This window comes from Macrobrachium rosenbergii, chromosome 56, assembly GCF_040412425.1.
Source record: "Macrobrachium rosenbergii isolate ZJJX-2024 chromosome 56, ASM4041242v1, whole genome shotgun sequence".
Taxonomy (NCBI): Eukaryota; Metazoa; Arthropoda; class Malacostraca; order Decapoda; family Palaemonidae; genus Macrobrachium; species Macrobrachium rosenbergii.
In genome coordinates this window covers 10,291,788-10,304,301 of record NC_089796.1, presented here as the reverse complement: position 1 = coordinate 10,304,301, position 12,514 = coordinate 10,291,788, and the positions used below count along the sequence as shown (strand labels likewise).

Here is a 12,514-nt window from a genome sequence, read left to right as displayed (position 1 = left end):
CTCTCTCTCTCTCTCTCTCTCTCTCGTATATCACTTGAGATGGAGATGTCCCTCTTTAAAATGCATGTTTTGATAATGCGCCTGTTTAGACATTACAGCTATATCTCTTAAAAAAAGAAAGAAAAAAAATGTCCCTTGGAAACTGTTATTTAAAGCTCATCAAAAAGGCCCTTCTTGAGATTTTTTCCTCGTTGAAGATGGGCGAAGAGTTTTCTTCCGGGATGACGCAATTTGTTTTCATCTTCATAATTTTTGGCCCAAAGCTTTTGCACTCTCTCTCTCTCTCTCTCTCTCTCTCTCTCTCTCTCTCTCTCTCTCTCTCTCTCTCTCTCTCTCTCTCTCTCGTAAGGGTTTGAGCGAATTTCAGATTTTTACGCATTTTATGGAAATGAATTTGAAAATGTTATGAACCTTTGAGAGCTTCTCTCTCTCTCTCTCTCTCTCTCTCTCTCTCTCTCTCTCTCTCTGTGTGAAGGTCTGAGCGAATTTCAGATTTTTACCGTCCTTCGCGGAAATGAATTTGAAATGTTAAATGTTGTGAAACCTTCGAGAGCCTCTCAAACTCTCTCTCTCTCTCTCTCTCTCTCTCCGTATGATCTGGAGGGAATTTCAGATTTGTACGTCCTCCGCGGAAATGAATCTGAAAATGTTGCGAAACCTTCGGAGCCAAACTGCAAGGTCTGAGGAATTTCAGATTGTACGTCCTTCACGGAAATGAATTTGAAAAATGTTGTGAAACCTTTCGAGAGCGTCTCTCTCTCTCTCTCTCTCTCTCTCTCTCTCTCTCTCTCTCTCTCTCTCTCTCTCTCTCTCTCTCTCTCTCTCTCTCTCCGCGTAAGGGTCTGAGGGAATTTCAGATTTGTACGTCCTTCGCGGAAATGAATTTGAAAATGTTGCTAAACCTTTCCGAGAGTACGTATTCACCAATTCCAGTGGGAGGGAAATGAACGAAGTCGCGTTCGTCGGCAAATGAACTGAGGGAAGGATTAAGGTTCGGTCGAGTCGTTCACAATAAAGGATGATTGTTCATTGTTAAGTGATGTCGTGTCTTTTAGGGTTCGATTAAGATGGCTGGTAATTACATCAGCATTTGGTATGGGATCTCTCTCTCTCTCTCTCTCTCTCTCTCTCTCTCTCTCTCTCTCTCTCTCTCATTTAGCCCACATAGTGATATTTGTTCTGTTTTATTCCAGTATTAGGCTCTACCTGGTACGGTATTATTTTGCTGTTATTCTGATATTCCTATGTTCATATTCTCGTATTCGTATATACATCTTCCAGCATTCGCTCGCACATATCTTGTGATTTACTCAATGTTGGATGCAAATAATGATTTAATTTTCATGTTTCTGTATTTCGAAAGGCCAGAATGATTGACACCAGTTGACTCGAGAGGAGAATTTTTTAGAACAGTTTGGATTGAGAAAGTAGATTAGTAGGCAATACCGGCCGAACGATTAATCATTCTGTTGAAAATGGAAGGCCCTCTGACTTTCACCCCTTCCCCTTATCCAGGAAACCAGTCTGCATCTCTCTCTCTCTCTCTCTCTCTCTCTCTCTCTCTCTCTCTCTCTCTCTCTCTCTCTCTCTCTCTCTCTCTCTGTGTGTGTTATTGGAGACTTCTCATAAGGTTTTTACGTTTTATCGGATATTGTTTTTGTTTGCATCTAAGTTTTCCAATATGTACGGGGAAAGTTTCTTCTCTCTCTCTCTCTCTCTCTCTCTCTCTCTCTCTCTCTCTCTCTCTCTCTCTATCGGAGGATTTCCCATAAGGCTTTTGCTATAAGGTTTAATTGGAAATTATTTTCGTTGGCGCCTGAGTTCGAAATATATAAGTTGCAAATTTCTCTCTCTCTCTCTCTCTCTCTCTCTCTCTCTCTCTCTCTCTCTCTCTCTCTCTCTCTCTCTCGTATTGGCAAGGTTATATTCATGGCGTGGTGATCCGTAATTCCTTGTGTATTCGGGCTCCGTCGGCTTCCAGAAATACCTTGGTGTGTGTGTGTGTGTGTGTGTGTCTGTGTGTGTGTGCAGTCCGGCCAAATATTAAAGGCATTGTGTCGTCAAGTGGGGAAACTGGGTCATAGTCCGGATGGCAAAATAAACTCCCACCTGAAGTGTAATTGTTCGGACCTGGCGGTGGATTATCCCTTTTGAAGTGGAGGTATACATTGAGTGTAGTGTATTGTATAGTGCATTGTATATGTATACTCGCGCATTCGTGCTTGTCCAGATAAAGTGGTGTGTGTATATGCGCACTGACACTCGCACACACACACACCCACACAGCTGACTTTCCTCCGTGTGTGGGTGGCTTTAGAGGGTGCCCCCCTCGCTTCCCACTTAGATGTTCCGGGGGTTTATGCCAACAGCGTGTGGTATTTCTATGTGATCACCCAATATAAATCGTATGTAATTTTTATAGATATATATTTTGTTATATATTATATGTGTAATGTATATATATAATTATATATATATATATGTATGTGTTATATATAAATATATACATATATATATGTATTATATAAATATATATACATACATACATACATACCCACCTATGCGTGCGCATATAAACCCGTGTAAATACACACACCCACGAAGAATACCAAGTGATTATCATAAAGAGGAATATACTGGTTTATACCAAACAGAGTGAAGGTTGAAGAGTATATATGGAAGGATATTAAAAAAAAAAGTTAAGCAAGATGAAAGTGTTTCCTTATATGGCAGACGCAGTAGTAGAGAAATGTTTGGAAATCGCCTTGCAAACGACGCGTGGTAAAAGTTTCAAGGCCACAGAGAGACGGGAATAATGTAGATGAAGTGGTTAGTGGGTTGTAAGAAGGTTGAGTTCATATAGGAAGTCAGTACGCGTGAGTGAGTGCATTGTGTGTGTTATGAGTTGTGGGAGAGGTGGACCGGACGAGTTGCTGATGAGACTGCGAGAAGGAACTCCAGTCTGTTACGAATGGCAGAAATTGTCATAATGATTTGGTATTACTCTAAGTTACGAGTGGAATTCATTCGCAACCATTTGAAATGTAATTTGTGTTACGGTTTAAAATTACATTTAACCCATAGAAAGTGGTACTTATATTACATTTGTATTATAGGTCTTTACTTCAATTAATTTTATAGCGAAGGAATTAAGACACTTGAGGTTACTCAGAGATAAGATATAACCGTTACTTCAAAACCACCAGATTCAGCTCAGTTGGATTATTGTATTATTGTGAGAGAGAGAGAGAGAGAGAGAGAGAGAGAGAGAGAGAGAGAGAGAGAGAGAGAGAGAGAGAGAGTCAGCTTAAAAGATTTCAGGTGTTAATGGCATTATGAACCTTTGTGCATGTGTATATATATATATATATATATATATATATATATATATATATATATATATATATATATATATATATATATATATATATATATATATACACACACACATATATATATATACATATATATGTGTATGTATGTATTTATGCGTGCGCATATAGAACTTGAGTTTAATGTTCATTCAATGCGAAGCCGACAGGAGGAGAGCCGAGACTGCTGGTTGAATGTCGCGGAAGGGAAAAAAAAAAAAAAAATCCTTAATGGAAATTTAACTGACGAGGTTTCTCAAACTCTGCGAGATTTGTGCTCTTTGAAGAGCGGAATCGAGGGGTTTATATTTCTGTTTGGAGGAGTTTAATCTGGGTTACGTGTGAGGATTATTTTTGTCCCTCCCTTCAGAAGGTTCAGTATTAAAAGCTTGTGTAAGCTCAGCCGTTGGGAAATATGGATGAAAATTCGTTCACTGATGTAAAATATAAATTAGATGTATTTTTTCAGCTTTTGCTGATCACATACCCCTTTTGCCATATGCTTTCCAATATTTTCATGCAATGTCTGAAAATATATACCCATAATTGTAGGATGCCTCTCTCTCTCTCTCTCTCTCTCTCTCTCTCTCTCTCTCTCTCTCTCTCTCTCTCTCTCTCTCTCTCTCTCTGTAATATCGGAGAATTTCTCATAAGGTTTTTACGATAAGGCTTGATCGTAAATTATTTTCGTTTGCATCTAAGTTTTCCTATATGTGTGGTGCAACTCACTCTCTCTCTCTCTCTCTCTCTCTCTCTCTCTCTCTCTCTCTCTCTCTCTCTCTCTCTCTCTCTCTCTGTAATATCGGAGAATTTCTCATAAGGTTTTTACGATAAGGCTTGATCGTAAATTATTTTCGTTTGCATCTAAGTTTTCCTATATGTGCGGTGCAACTCTCTCTCTCTCTCTCTCTCTCTCTCTCTCTCTCTCTCTCTCTCTCTCTCTCTCTGCGACGGGGACTAGGATGGGTATCAAATGCGGACGTTCCTTCCAGATACCAGAATTCACTCTGCGGCCACATTCTCGTAATGTCTTCATTTGAGGGGTAGGTCATGGTTTTCGAGTGCCTGTGGAGGACCTGCTTATTCGGCATTCTTGGCCTGTAAAAGATAATGGGATTTGTTCTCGAACTCACGGGATTATCCGGCGGTTTCGAGCTAAGCTGTAAATGGAATGGACTCTGTATCTGGATGAAACTGCTGTTGCTACAGCTTCTGTTTGCTGTAAAGGTAAAGCTTTATCTTCTGCTTGTTGTAAAGGTAAAGCTTCAGCTTGTTGTAAAGGTAAAGCTTCAGCCTGTTGTAAAGGTAAAGCTTCATCTTCTGCTTGTTGTAACGGTAAAGCTGCTTGTTACTGTAAAGCTTCAGCTTCTGCTTGTTGTAAAAGTGAAGCTTCAGCTTCTGCTTGTTGTAACGGTAAAGGTCCATCTTCTGCATGTTGTAAAGGTAAAGCTTCATCTTCTGCTTATTGTAAAGTTAACGCTTCAGCTTCTGCTTGTTCTAAAGTTAACGCTTTAGCTTCTGCTTGTTGCAACGGCAAAGCTTTATCTTCTGCTTGTTGTCAAGGTAAAGCTTTATCTTCTGCTTGTTGTAAAGGTAAAACTTCATCTTCTGCTTGTTGTAAAGGTAAAGCTTCATCTTCTGCTTGTTGTAAAGGTAAAGCTTCATCTTCTGCTTGTTGTAAAGGTAAAGCTTCATCTTCTGCTTGTTGTAAAGGTAAAGCTTCATCTTCTGCTTGTTGTAAAGTTAACGCTTCAGCTTCTGTTTGTCGTAAAGGTAAAGCTTCAACTTCTGCTTGTTGTGAGGGTAAAGCTTCATCCTCTGCTAGTTGTAAAGGTAAAGCTTCAGTTTCTGCTTGTTGTCGAAGTAAAACTTCTTTCGAGTGAGTTAGGGCTAACAACTGAACGCATGCGTGAGTTCATGCAGTGAACTGAACGCTTGCCTGCGTGAACACAAACGTACGCACACAGTATTACGAACTAAATGCCTGCTTTCCCCGTAGGATCGGGGTAACGCCGTAAGGCACCTCATGCGGTGCACTGTAGGCATTGCTTAAGGTTCTTTACAGAGTCCCTTCGCCCCCTAGCTGCAACCCCCTTTCATTCCTTTTACTGTACCTCCGTTCGTATTCTGTTACTTCCATCTTCCTTTCCACCCTCCTAACAAATGTTTCATAGCGCAACTGCCAGGTTTTCCTCCTGGTACACCTTTCAAACGTTTTACTGTCAATTTCAGTTTCCGTTTCAGCGCCGAATGACCTCATATTCCATTCTATTCTGAATGCCTGCTGCAGCCCATACCTGGTATTGGCATGAATAGATAATTATCAGAGGTCTTCATACTGTCTTGCATATTACGCATAATAGTATGAAGTGAATGCTGGCCCCAGCTCATATTAAACTTGGTAACATGCATGAATGGATGATGGTTTGCTTAGGTCATTGAGAATGTCGAAGAACTGTACACTTTAGATTTAACTTTCGTTGTAGTGAATTTAGTATGTACGTTTTATGTTATAATTTTTTATATGAAGAGGTTTATTGTATTGCGGATGGTATTTAAGAATAATAGTCACCGTGACTCCATAAATTCTCAAATGGATGGTGGGGCCACGTGTTTCTTGGTAACACACGGATGGATTTGTAATAACCGCAGAGACCTCTTAACTTCTTTAGTAGATGTTTGGGGGCAAGAGTTCAGAAAGTGGAATAAATTAAAATAATGATTTTAATTGCCGTGCCACTGTGTCATTACGACGAAATTATTCATTACATTCTTACCTGATAACTTTATCGCGTTATCTGTTTCATGCCTTTGAGCCACCTTGATTTCCTTGACTTATCTCATCCTTAGTCCTAACTCCCCCCCATCTCACCCCCACCCCCACCCCCACCACCTCTCCTTTTCTTCCTTCCCCCTCTTAAGTATGCAAATGCTTGCCGAAGCGTCTTGGTTTCTTGTCGTAACGAGCCTTATTAACTCCTCTTCTGTGCATGTAAACAAATCCGGTTTTCATTTGGATCTGCTTATTGGTGTGGCCTGGTTGGGTAATTGTTATTAAAGGGAAAAATGGTTTAATCGAAGGAGAGAGAGAGAGAGAGAGAGAGAGAGAGAGAGAGAGAGAGAGAGAGAGAGAGAGAGAGAGAGAGAGTTGTGTATACGATTTTGTTCCTGCCTTACATGTTTATATTGTAATGAATATGTGCTTTTTGGACTTAACTTCCTAGTTGATGAGACACTCTCCAACGAAGTAAATTCAATTTATTCATAGTTTATAATTCTGTACTTGGCAATACTTCTTTGTGAGTAAATTTCGGGATTACGCCACGTTTAGAGGAACCTTTCATGACCTCAAGCGCCGGGGAGCGAGGTAGCTTCCGAGTAAACTTCATTGGCAATAAAGTGAGCAAGTTAAACAATTGACTGTTTGGATTGACTCGAGCAACAAGTTTTCTTATTTTCTTCTTGACTTTGTGTTATATATATATAGGGTGCTCTTGTCGACTTATCGAAAAATGTGACTTCAGTTCAAACTCAACACGCAAGTTCATGGAGATTTCTGTTTTGTTCAAAATGGTGAAAACAGAAAGTATATAATCGGTTTTAAGTTGATTGACTGCCGAGCATGCTGTTTGCTGGGTTTTGTTTACTTACCCTTCTGTGGCTCCATCCTGTAGATAACCTTTCCGTTCAATAGAATCGGATTGCTCGTAGATATCCAAGGCCAAGTTTAGTATTAACTTCGTGTTTTTTACGGGTTTTCAGACAGGCGTTAATGCTGCAAGTCCTTTATCGTGATTCAGGACTGGTTGCGAAAGATGCGTGTTTGTACATAAGACTGGTTGTGAAAAGTGCATGTTTGTACATAAGACTGGTTGTGAAAGATCGTGTTTGTACAGAAGACTGGTTGTGAGTGATACGTGTTTGTACAGAAGACTGGTTGTGAAAGATGCGTGTTTGTACATAAGACTGGTTGTGAAAGGTGCATGTTTGTACAGAAGACTGGTTGTGAAAGATGCATGTTTGTACAGAAGACTGGTGGTGAAAGATACAAGTTTGTACATAAGACTGGTGATGAAAGATTCAACTTTGTACATAAGGCGTGGTGAAAGATACAAGTTTGTACATAAGACTGGTGATGAAAGATTCAACTTTGTACAGAAGGCGGGTAGAAAGATACAAGTTTGTGACATAAGACTTGGTGATGAAAGATCTAACTTTGTACATAAGGCGGGTGAAAAGACATACAAGTTTGTACATAAGACTGGTGATGAAAGATTCAACTATGTACATAAGGCTTGGTGAAAAATACAAGTTTGTGCATAAGACTGATGGTGAAAGATACACATTTGTACATAAGACTGGTGGTGCAAGTTTACATGCTTGTAAAGAAGACTGGCTGTGAAAGATACACGTTTGTACACAAGACTGGTGGTGAAAGTTACATGCTTGTACATTAGCTCATTGAGTTCTTTCCGGTTACCTGTTTATGATTCTATCGTCTACAGTTGATATATAGGCTACTGTAATTGGTGGGGGATGTTTTCCTTATAGTTGTCTCCTTAGCATTTTTTGTCAGATTAAACTGCTTTTCCAATTGAGTAACTTGGCAGCAAGAAGAAAGGCAACAGCAGCATGTCTTAAGAGGCAAGGAGGATACTCTTTCGGGTAGCCAGTGTCTGGGAGAATAACCTTTATGAAAGCTGCGTTGATGTGTATTCAAGTTATTTGTTTGATTACTTTTCCAATGTAGTTTAAGGTCTTTTCGTGAATGATTTTGTTATGGTTTAATAACTAGTATTTATTTTTACTTTGTGTAAACCACTTGACTTTTAAAATGAAAAACAGGAGGAATTGTATTGATTAAAATCATTATTTTCTCACGTTGAGTGAGATTTCAGTTGTTAGCGCCGAGGGTTAATCCTGCCTGGTTTGAAACATTTTCATAGAACTCTTTACTTGTCTTGGGCATGTGTTTGCTTCTTATTCTACAATTTATTTTTATCATTAGGTTTGTTAGAAGTCGTTGACCTTTTTCACCTTACACTAATAATATTGGTTGATTTTATTAGGCCAAGAATCATTTTCGAAGTGCACGTAAAAATGCAACATTATTCCTCATCTGTATATTGAATTCACATTCATATATTTGTGCAATCATAATTTTGTTATGCACTGGTATGCTTAACAGAGGAATTTCCGGGCCAGGTGTCTCCTACGTGTTTGAAAGGTAATGCAGGAAGTGAGAAGATTTAACATGCTGTCAAAAGTTATCAAGAAGCAGCATCAATTTTATACATTCGTAAGCTTTCAGTGAAAGTTTCGGTCTTAAATTGCTTAATATATCCTTTGTACTGCCTTATCCCTTCGAGGTCAGCTGATAACTTCACCGTTTACATAGTAGTAATGTTGGTAATCTTAACAGTACACGTTTACCCTTTGTAGTGGGAGATAAGTCCTTATATCTAGTTCTGTCCCAGTAGGGAGTAAATTCCACTGTATTAATAATACGCGTATTTACTCCGTACACATAAGGTTAGGCTAATGGGGATCCATTGTGTGTTTGTCCCAGATAAGAGTGAGGACTCGATAATTCGGATGGTTTGACCACGTCCTATCGGGCGTTTCGTTTCTTAATCACTCGCTCTGATGAGTCAGTCTGTCAGTGGCACAACACTCATTCTCCGGCTCTGTTATCGCTTCCATTTCCTGTTTGTGCGTTTACCATATATCAAGACCTTAAAGTTTCAGAGTATAGATTAAGCCGTGGTAGCGTTAACTGCTCTTCAGTCGCCAGCTTGGTAGAATGTGAAAGTGAGAAGCTAGTGTTAAAGTGTTATTGAAACTTTTTGAATGTGATAATGACAAGGAATTTGTGACACTTATAAGTCATCAGTGTTAATCATTCGCCTTGTATTCTTCATTTCCAAGCAAAGGATGTTCGACTGACAACACCTCTGGAATAGGTACGGTGATTTATTATTTGATTAACAACTGCAGGAGCTTTACAAGGATATTTACAGCTCGTGTTCTTGAAAGGGTTACCACGGAAACATAACGGCAAAGCATGTCAAAATTTAAATGGAGAAATCGTTGGTTAGGGATTTACAGAAAACAGATTTCTCTTTCAGAAAGTACTGCGATTGCTGACTACAAAGCAGAGCGATTTGTGATCGACATAACATTGGCTTTCGTCCTGGAATATGTTTGATTTTAGTTACATTTTCAATAGTTTAAGAAATATCGCGTCTCCTTAAAAAGTTTATGGTACGTGTAGCACTTGTATAATAATGCACACTGGGATTTTTGGTGTTTGTGTTCGTGTTTTGTATGTGTATGTGTGCCCATGTACGCGCGTAGAAATAAAGGTAGACAGAAGGCCAGTGTTTAGAAATAAAGGGAAATTGTAAATTTATGCACGGTGAATAAGAGATTGTTAAATTCCCCTTACTGGTGATAGGCTATGAATATTGAATCTTAGGTGCCGCATGGTTCCCCTTGTGAAGAGTGGTCATATATTTTTGGAGGAAGACCTTCGTGGCCAACACCTGTGACGGTTGTAGATGTAGCTGTTGTGATAGATACTTATGCATTGGCTTTTGTTGTAGATGCTTCCATTGACTTCCACAGATGATACACTCGAATACATTCTAGTTTTTTATACTCAGGAGTAAAGATGTTTCCTCGCATTAAGAACTTTAGTTAGCACAACTAATACGTCTCATCAATTGGTCATTAATGTTACTGTGTTTAATCAGTTTTAAGGTTAGTTTGAAAGGGAGGTTGGTTCAGGTAGTCTTTGTGTTACAACGAAGTGATACTGTCACATGTGTTAGCCTATCAGGTTAGTTAAATTGTCGAACTGGTCCTGTATCACCGGAGACTTAAATATCCTTTAACGATAAAACTGGTTTATTCATGAGTTTACTTGAAAGCTAAAATACTTAGTCTGTGCTATAAATACATTCATGCGCTCGCCCGCACATGCACACACACACATATATATATATATATATATATATATATATATATATATATATATATATATATATATATATATATATATATATATATATATATGTGTGTGTGTGTGTGTGTGTGTGTGTGTGTGTGTGTGCGCGCGTGCGTGATTATATATATATATATATATATATATATATATATATATATATTATATATATATATATATATATATATATATATATATATATATATAGTGTGTGTGTATATATACAGTATATCATATATCAGAGACTAATTATTTTAACTTTCAGATAAACTCATGAATAAACCAGTTTTATCGTTAAAGAATATTTAAAAGTCTCAGGTGATGTACAGGACCAGTGTGTGTATGTATGTACTGTATGTATGTATGTATGTTGACAACGGATACAAAGAAACTGATAAACAAAAACCAGACACATTAAAAAAAAAAGTGGCGTCGCTTGCTAGCCGGTCAAGAACACATCGGAACAACACAGATGCACTCAAGATTTATCAGCAAAAAAGGAAAAAAAAAACGTGAAATTAATCGAAGGTTTATTTAAGGGCGAGAGATTAGTGGCCTTGATGACTAAAAAAAAAAATGTAGTTAAAAAATGAGTGTCAGAATGTACTCGAAATCGGTTTTCATACGACTCGACGGTGACGCTCCAACATACCCAAGTACTTCTGCACGTACGCTGCCCCTCAAGGTTGATTTTGAAGCTTCATGCACAAAGAACGCTCCCAAAGTGTGGAGAGAGTCAGGAGATAGATAGTAGTGAGGTAAGGACGGTCTCTCTCTCTCTCTCTCTCTCTCTCTCTCTCTCTCTCTCTCTGTCGTCGAAGCTCAAACCCTTCCTTGCTTCTGTGATAGAGGTCTGAAAATTCATGTAGTTTCGTTCGCATATGCGCCCTCAAGCCAATGACATTAAGACATGATTCCATTCTATCGCCCTTAATCTCTCTCTCTCTCTCTCTCTCTCTCTCTCTCTCTCTCTCTCTCTCTCTCTCTCTCTGGACAACATTGAGGTGTGGAGCGTTTCGTCTTCGGATTTTTATATGCACACGTAAGACTTGATCGTATTGAATTAATGAACTCTTTGAAGGCTTTGCTTTAATGGCGGGAAATGTTTTGGTTGTTCGTTGTCTTTTAAGTGAATTTTATTCGTGTTGTGATTGTCCTTTTAAGTCTGAATCTTTGAGTAATCTCTTTTTCGAGGTCACTTGCCAGCGGCACTATAATCTGAAAAACATATCTTTTATATGTTGTCAGTATTCTAAGCCTGAGAGTTGATGGCGGAAATTCACGTGAACGAAAGGTATTGGTGCTCGAGTTTTGCCAGATATGAAAGGGTATTAAACTAATCTGAAAAATAATCATAACAGTTAACATGGCGTCCCTAAGACTAAAACGAAAGGTAAATGTTTGTGACTGGAAATCACATGACAATAACAGGAAACGATATATGATACAACCAATGGGTCTCTCTCTCTCTCTCTCTCTCTCTCTCTCTCTCTCTCTCTCTCTCTCTCTCTCTCCTCCTACGACCACAGCACTTGGGGGTATCTTTAATCGCCATCATCATCATCGCTCGATGTTTTCGAAAGCGTTTTTATTTCGTCGTCGAGACGCTTGAAACTTAGAAGTCAAGTCACTGTCAGCTGGCCTTGAAATTAAATTTACTTGTTAACATTTCAATGGTAAATTTTTTGCTGGATATATATATATTATATATATATATATATATATATATATATATATATATATATATATATATATATATATATATATATATATATATATATATATGATAATCTAATCATCTCGTCACAGAGTGGAAATCTTGGTAACTCACCCAAGTAAAAATATGCTTTATCTAGTGTCTGACTTTTTTGTTGTACTTACAGGATGCATACTGCATTACTGACCTTAAGGTAGTCTCTGCACTGGATGATTGAAATGTCCCAAAGGCAGTTGCTTACCCCCGTTATGACTCGTGGCTAGAAGTAGTGGCCTCAGTTATGTAGGCGAGAAATTCTCATTAAACGAGTGACAAACGACTACAACAAAGGAGGTACACCATAGTGGAAGTGATGTGATGTCAGTGAATTCAAGTCTCTCTCTCTCTCTCTCTCTCTCTCTCTCTTGTGATAAGACCCAA

At 38.6% G+C, this 12,514-nt stretch overlaps 1 protein-coding gene across 3 annotated transcripts in view; it reads left to right on the top strand.

Moving 5' to 3' along the window:
• The window catches only part of Rap2l (Ras-associated protein 2-like), a 182,733-nt gene that overhangs the window by 27,362 nt on the left and 142,857 nt on the right, over nt 1-12,514 (top strand). The window contains exon 1 of one of the 3 annotated variants that reach the window (XM_067100635.1): nt 9,118-9,334. The exons of the other annotated variants lie outside the window; for them this stretch is intronic. The gene's annotated coding sequence lies outside the window, so the exon portion shown is untranslated. Of the gene's footprint in view, nt 1-9,117; nt 9,335-12,514 lie in introns of those variants that run through there. 3 annotated transcript variants of the gene reach the window in all.